The following is a 6,714-nucleotide window of genomic DNA, read 5'->3' as shown; positions in this document are numbered from 1 at the left end:
TTCAGGGCGCAAATCACTGATGGACGCTAAAACCTCTGAGTGAAATTGTTAGGAAATGTGATACTTATACATACTCAGAGTCTACAGACTACTTATGATTACAAAAGGAGACGAGAGATTTCTTTTTTAACTAATTAATTAGTTAATTTTTAAAAGTTACACCCAAGTTAGTAAGCGTGTAGTGCAACAACGATTTTGGGAGTAGATTCCTTAAAGCCCCTCACCCATTTAGCCCATCCCCCCATCCCACAACCCCTCCAGGAACCCTCTGTTCTCTGTATTTAAGAGTGTCTGATATTTTGTCCCCCTCCCTGTTTTTATATTAATTTTGCTTCCCTTCCCTTATGTTCATTTGTTTTGTATCTTAAAGTCCTCATAGGAGTGAAGTCATGTGATATTTGTCTTTCTCTGACTGACTAATTTCTCTTAGCATAATACCCTCTAGTTTCATCCACGTAGTTGCAAATGGCAAGATTTCATTCTTTTCGATTGCTGAGTAATATTCCATTGTGTATATATATATATATACACACACATATATACATATATATGTGTGTATATGTATATATATATACCAATATACATGTATATATATGTATATATACATGTATATATATATATATATATATATATACCACATCTTCTTCATCCATTCATCCATCAGTAGACATCTGGGCTCTTTCCACACTTTGGCTATTGTTGATAGCGCTGCTGTAAACATTGGGCTGCATGTGCCTCTTTGAAATAGCACACTTGTATCCCTTGGATAAATACCTAGTAGTGCAATTACTGGGTTGTAGGGTAGTTCTATTTTTAATTATTTAAAAAAATTTTTTTTAATGTTTATTTATTTTTGAGAGAGAGAGACAGACAGAGCATGAGTGAGGGAGGGGCAGAGAGAGAGGGAGGCAGAATCCAAAGCCGGTTCCAGGCTCTGAACTGTCAGCACAGAGCCTGATGCAGGGCTCGAACCCACAAACTGTGAGATCATGACCTGAGCTGAAGTCGGACCGACTGAGCCACCCAGGCGCCCCAATTCTATTTTTAATTTTTTGAGGAACGTCCATATTGTTTTCCAGAGTGGCTGTACCCGTTTGCATTCCCGCCAGCAGTGCAAAGGAGATTCTCTTTCTCTGCATCCTCGCCAACATCTGTTGTTGCCTGAGTTGTTTTTGTTAGCCATTCTGATGGGCATGAGGTGGTATCTCATTGTGGTTTTGATTTGTATTTCCCTGATAATGAGTGATGTTGAGCATTTTTTCCATGTGTCAGTTGGCCATCTGGATGTCTTCTTTGGAGAAGTGTCTATGCATGGGAGACCAGAGGTTTCTTAATAATTAAAAAGAAAATGGGGTGCCTGGGTGGCTCAGTCCATTAAGCATCCGACTCTTAATTTCAGGTCATGAAATCTCACGTCATGATCTCAGGTCTCAGGTTGTGATCTCACAGTTCGTGGGATCAAGCCCTGCCCTAGGCTCCTGCTGTCTGGGCTGGTTCTGGACTCCTCTCTCTCTCTGCTCCACCCCTTGCTTGCGCTTTCTCTCCCTTTTTCTCTCTCTCTTTCAAAATAAACATTTTGGAAAAATCTGTTTAAAATAAAAGAGAGAAAAACTATAATTGCCTCAATCAGTGATCATAGTTACCGTCAGCAGGAAGATGGGATGGACAGACACCACCAGCCCCTATGGGATGTAGTGGAAAGGATGCAGCATCATTTATGCTGCATATGTGTAAAACATTTTCAACTCGAATCTGATAAGGAAGAATCAATCAGACGTATCTAGATAGGGGAGGACTCTATGAAACAGTGATCCCATAATCTTCAAAAATGCCAATATCATTCGAGATAAAGGAAGGTTAATGGGGGCGCCTGGGTGGCTCAGTTGGTTAAGCGTCTGACTTTGGCTCAGGTCATGATCGCATGACTCATGAGTTTAAACTCTGTGTTGAGCTCTGTGCTGACAGCTCAGAGCCTGGAGCCTCCTTTGGATTCTGTGTCTCCCTCCCTCCCTCCCTCTCTCTCTCTCTCTCTCTCTCTGCCTGTCCCCTGCTCATTCTCTGTCTCTCTCTCTCAAAAATAAATAAAAACATTAAAAAAAAAAAAAAGGAAGATTAAGGAATTGTTCCAGAGGAGACCGAAGACACATGACAAACAAATGCAGTGTGAAATACTGGGTTGCATCCTGGATTCGGAGAAAGTTGCTCTGAGGGATGTTATTGGGGAAAATTGAATATGGAATGCATATTAGATACTGTAAAAATGTTAACTTTCCTGAATTTCATAATTGTAACTATTATATAAGAGAATGGACTTGTTCTTTTTTTTAAAGTTTATTTATTTATGTTGAGAGAGAGAGAGAGAGAGCAAGAGAGCGAGAGAGCACGCGTGCACGCACGCGCGAGAGAGAATACCAAGCAGGCTCTTTGCTGTCAGCGCAGAGCATGAGGCCAAGAACTCTGAGATCATGACCTGAGCTGAAACCAAGAGTCAGACGCTCAACCAACTGACTCACCCAGGCGCCCCTTATTCTTAAAAAATATATACTGAGTGCTCACTTTGGCAGCACGTACACTAAACTGGAACAATACAGGGAAGGTTAGCATGGTCCCTGCACAAGGCTGACCTGTGAATTCGTGAAACGTTCCAGACTTTTAGAATTTCTGTTCGGCCATTCCTTAGAGATCTTGTGGGTTTCGTTTCAGATGACCACAATAAAAAGTGAATATTGCGATAAAGTGAGTCAAATGAGAAAAGAAAAGAAATGCATACTGAAACATTCAAAAGTGAAAGGTCCCGGGGAGCCTGGGTGGCTCAGTCCATTAAGTGTCCGACTTCAACTCAAGTCATGATCTCACGGTTCATGAGTTCGAGCCCCACATTGGGGCTGTCGGCACAGAGCCTGCTTCAGAGCCTCTGTTTCCCTCTCTCTCTGCCCCTCCCCTGCTCACACACACGTGCTCTCTCTCTCTCTCTCTCTGTCTCAAAAATAATTAAACATAAAAAAAAAGGAAAAGGTCCCAAGATCTGGAACATAGTCACAAGTGGTTAACCAAAATAATAACCGTAGGTGGGAAAATTATGCACGCTAACGTTTTGCAATGTACTGCTATATACTGTACATTACTGAGTCTATCATACGTGTATACATACATATCCACATGCACAAAACCAGGGCCACACTACCGCATGCCAAGTTGCAGGGCTTTTTATAGATAATTTTGCCTAGAGCGATTTTAGCCCCACGTTCTGACTTCAGGACCAACTTCCCAGGTTGGAGACCTGGGAATTGTAAATATTGTCCACAATATCCAGCTAAAAGCAAGGCAGTAGCCCTGGGGTTGGGGATATGTTGAGACTAAATCACCCCAGGGGGTGGAAGAAAGAAGAACCGAGGGGGACAAAGAACGGAGCCTTGGGCCAACCTCCCGGGTGTGCCTTATTCAGGTTGTTCAAGATGAAGGCGTTTGCATTTGAATCGGTAGCTCAGTGCTTCCACATTTGCTGTCCAAAAAAAACAGAACGTGAGCCACAGTGCGATTTCCTCTAGTCTAGTAGCCGCGTTAAAAAGGTAAAAAGAAACAGGTGTGATTAGTTCTGATAACATATTTTATTTAACCCAGTATATCCAAAATACCTTCATGTCAGCATATATTTAATGTCAAAAGCATTAATGAGATAGTTTTCCTTCTCTTTTTCACACTCCGGCTTAGAAGTCTGGAATGTACTTGATCTTTGCGGCACATCTAGATTTGGATCAGCCACATTTGGACAAGCCCCCAGGAGCCACCCGTGGCTCGTAGCCACCATGTGGAACAGCACAGGGATTAGACCATGAAACGAGATGGTGGGGGGTTGAAATCCCAGCCCTTCCACTTAGTAGCTTTGCGAATGTCAGGCCGATCATTTAATCGCCTTCAGCCTTAATGTTTCCTAGACAGCAGGATGGGATTTGACCAGGGAACCTACCTTTTCTTGGGTTGTAACTATCTGCGTGAACTGCTTTTTGGAGTGGTGTTCACTCATTCGCTCGTGGTGCTCATTCATTCATTCTGTCTATTCAACAAGGAGGGGTTGCTGTGTTCCAGGCGGGGCACTTGACAGGTAGTGAGCACCCCGTACAAAGTTCTATTTATACTGAACTAACACCCCCTCCCCGGGCAAGTATAGATCAGGACCGACACCTTGTGCTCATGATAAATGCATCAAGAAGAGATTGCCTGTGCAATGTGATGACTCCTGGCTCAAAGACAGACCATTCTGAGCGCCCAGATCAACCCAAGGACTTAATTATTCACCAGCTGTGTTCACCCTACAAATGTTCACTGCACTGAAGGTTCTGGAATTGTAGGAGGCGGTAGCGGTTACCAAAGATGGCAGGACCAGGTTAGAGAAGCTTGAAGGTGAGCCAGGCATGGAGCTTGCATTCGTGGGAGGCAGGAAGGGGCCACAAGAGACAGGTAAGATGGTGGGGAGAGGCAGGGAAATGGGACAAGGCCCATGGTGAGGCCATCCTATCGGCCTAGTGACCAGGAAGTTGCTAGAAGTAAAGGGGAGACGCTGTTTCTAAGAGAACAAGCCAAGCATGTGAAGGTCAGATACCAGAGAAGGGCCTGGGGAGCTTGAGGCCTGGACTGCAAGGGTGGGGTTGAGAAGATGGGGAGAGGCTGGAGCTGGAGATGAGCGCACTGTGAAGAGCCAGGTAGAGGTGGTGACAGGAGTGTGGATGTTTATCAAAAGGCACTAGAAAGGAGTTAATGGGTCTGCTCTGTAGGAGCCGGAAGGAGGCCCTTTGGTGGAGGTGGGGCCTCTCTCGTGGAAGATAACCACTGGAGATCAGAGAGGAAGGTCAAGAGGAGGAACTTGCCCTGGATCTCTGCTGGGGGTGGAAGATGTCTTCTGCCTGGAAACCAGCCCCGTGGGATGGACCAGTGGAGAACGGCCTTGGCCCACAGCCAGAAGTTAGGAGATAACACGGGACAAAGTGCTTGACAGTGGAGTCAGGGAGGAAGTCTGCCGGTGTGGGTGCTCAGGAAGAGGATTAGCAGATTTCCCCCAACAAATCTAGATCATCCCATTCTTGTCTCTGGGCCTTTGCACTTGCTGTTAGAGCGTCTGTTGCCTGGAAGCTAAGTTCGCCCTCCGTGTTTGCACAGCTGCCTCTTTCTCAGCAAGCAGGTCTTATTCAGACACCGCCTGCGAAGGCCTCTCCTGGCCACCCTTTCTAGCAATGCTGTCCCCTCACCTCCTCTTTTCACACAACTTTTAGATGGCACACCTCTCACATCTGAAATCAGATCATTTGCTTGTAGTTGGCTATTTCTTCCCCTAGAATGCTACCTACTCCTTAAGGGTAGGGCTTGGTCTCATTCCCTGTTCTCTCTCCACCATTTGGGGCAGTGCTTGATGTCTAGGAGATGTCCAAAAAATAGCTGGTGTCTGAATAATACATGGATGGACAGATGGATGGACGGATGGATGGACGGATGGATGGATGGGCACACCAACTTGATAACTGTTCCAGTGTGATTAAAACTAGGGCGGATAGAGAGGCTGCCCATAATCTGAACTCAAGGAGGAAATTGCTGCTGTCTCCTAGTCCAGAAATATTTCAGGGCTGGACTTGATCTTAGTGATTGCGGAGTGTGCACGTGGAGGTGAAAGAGATAAGGAGTCCAGGTCCTAACACAGGATATCAAGGGGCCACCCAGGAGCCGTATCTAATCTACACGGATGGTTGATTTGAACTGCGCCTTGTTTCAACATTTTTTAAAAAAATATGTTTGCCAGCATTGAAAACTCTGTAAAGACTTCAAATAACAAAATTTAGATATCGATTTTCACTTAGCCAGAAGATCTGGCAACATCAGGCCTGCAGTGTTACAGGGCAAAAATGGGCTGGAGCTGACAAGCGTTCACTCCCATTTCATCTGGCCTTTGCCATCAGGTCACTGGAAACCCAGGTCCCCTCCCCCACTCTCCACCGGCCACCTTCTCATTCTCCTCACAGGCCTGGCTCCATCCATTCGCCTTCGAATTTGCTTTTCTTGCTCTAAAGGCTCTCAATTGTCAAAGTAGTGGTTTCCAACTCTTTGAAGTTTGTAAAATAACTATTTCCCTATAATCAGGAAACTAGTACATGCTCACAGCAGAAGCTTAAAAAACAGAAAATCAATAGAAGACAATACTCACCACCCCCCTCCCCCGTCCAACATGGAGAGATAAGCACTATTTACATTTAATGAATGTGAGGATCTCTAAAATCTTTATGGTCCTCACACCCTAGTTGTTTTATATATAGTACATATTCATTGACCGAAATAAGACATAATTGGGGCACCTGGGGGGCTCAAGCCTCTGACTTCGGCTCGGATCATGATCTCACGGTTCATGGGTTTGAGCCCCGCGTCGGGCTCTGTGCTGACAGCTCAGAGCCTGGAGCCTTCTTCGGATTCTGTGTCTCCCTCTCTCTGTGCTCCTCCCCTGCTCATGCTCTCTCTCTGTCTCACAAAAATAAGTAAACATTGAAAGAAGAAATAAAAAAAGGAAATAAAACATAATTTGAAAAACCCACGATTTCAAGAACACAGAGGAAGGCATGTACATACTTCCTTCACACATTGTTTACCCACAGACATTGGGAAATAGCCGTATGTGTACATAGGCATACGTTATAGGCTCGCTTGGTCGGCACTCCTTGGTGCCCACATCTCTTG

General features: G+C 45.0%; 1 non-coding gene across 1 annotated transcript; it reads left to right on the top strand.

The window, feature by feature from the left end:
- The first annotated feature begins 2,548 nt into the window (after positions 1-2,548).
- LOC144245636 (U6 spliceosomal RNA) lies at positions 2,549-2,654 on the top strand. Its single transcript, XR_013339357.1, has one exon. It is a non-coding gene; the product is annotated as a U6 spliceosomal RNA (small nuclear RNA).
- The last annotated feature ends 4,060 nt before the right edge of the window (positions 2,655-6,714 follow it).

This window comes from Crocuta crocuta, unplaced genomic scaffold, assembly GCF_008692635.1.
Source record: "Crocuta crocuta isolate KB4526 unplaced genomic scaffold, BGI_CrCroc_1.0 scaffold299, whole genome shotgun sequence".
NCBI lineage: Eukaryota > Metazoa > Chordata > Mammalia > Carnivora > Hyaenidae > Crocuta > Crocuta crocuta.
The sequence above is the reverse complement of the archived record's forward strand: the minus strand, read 5'-3'. Positions and strand labels throughout refer to the sequence as shown.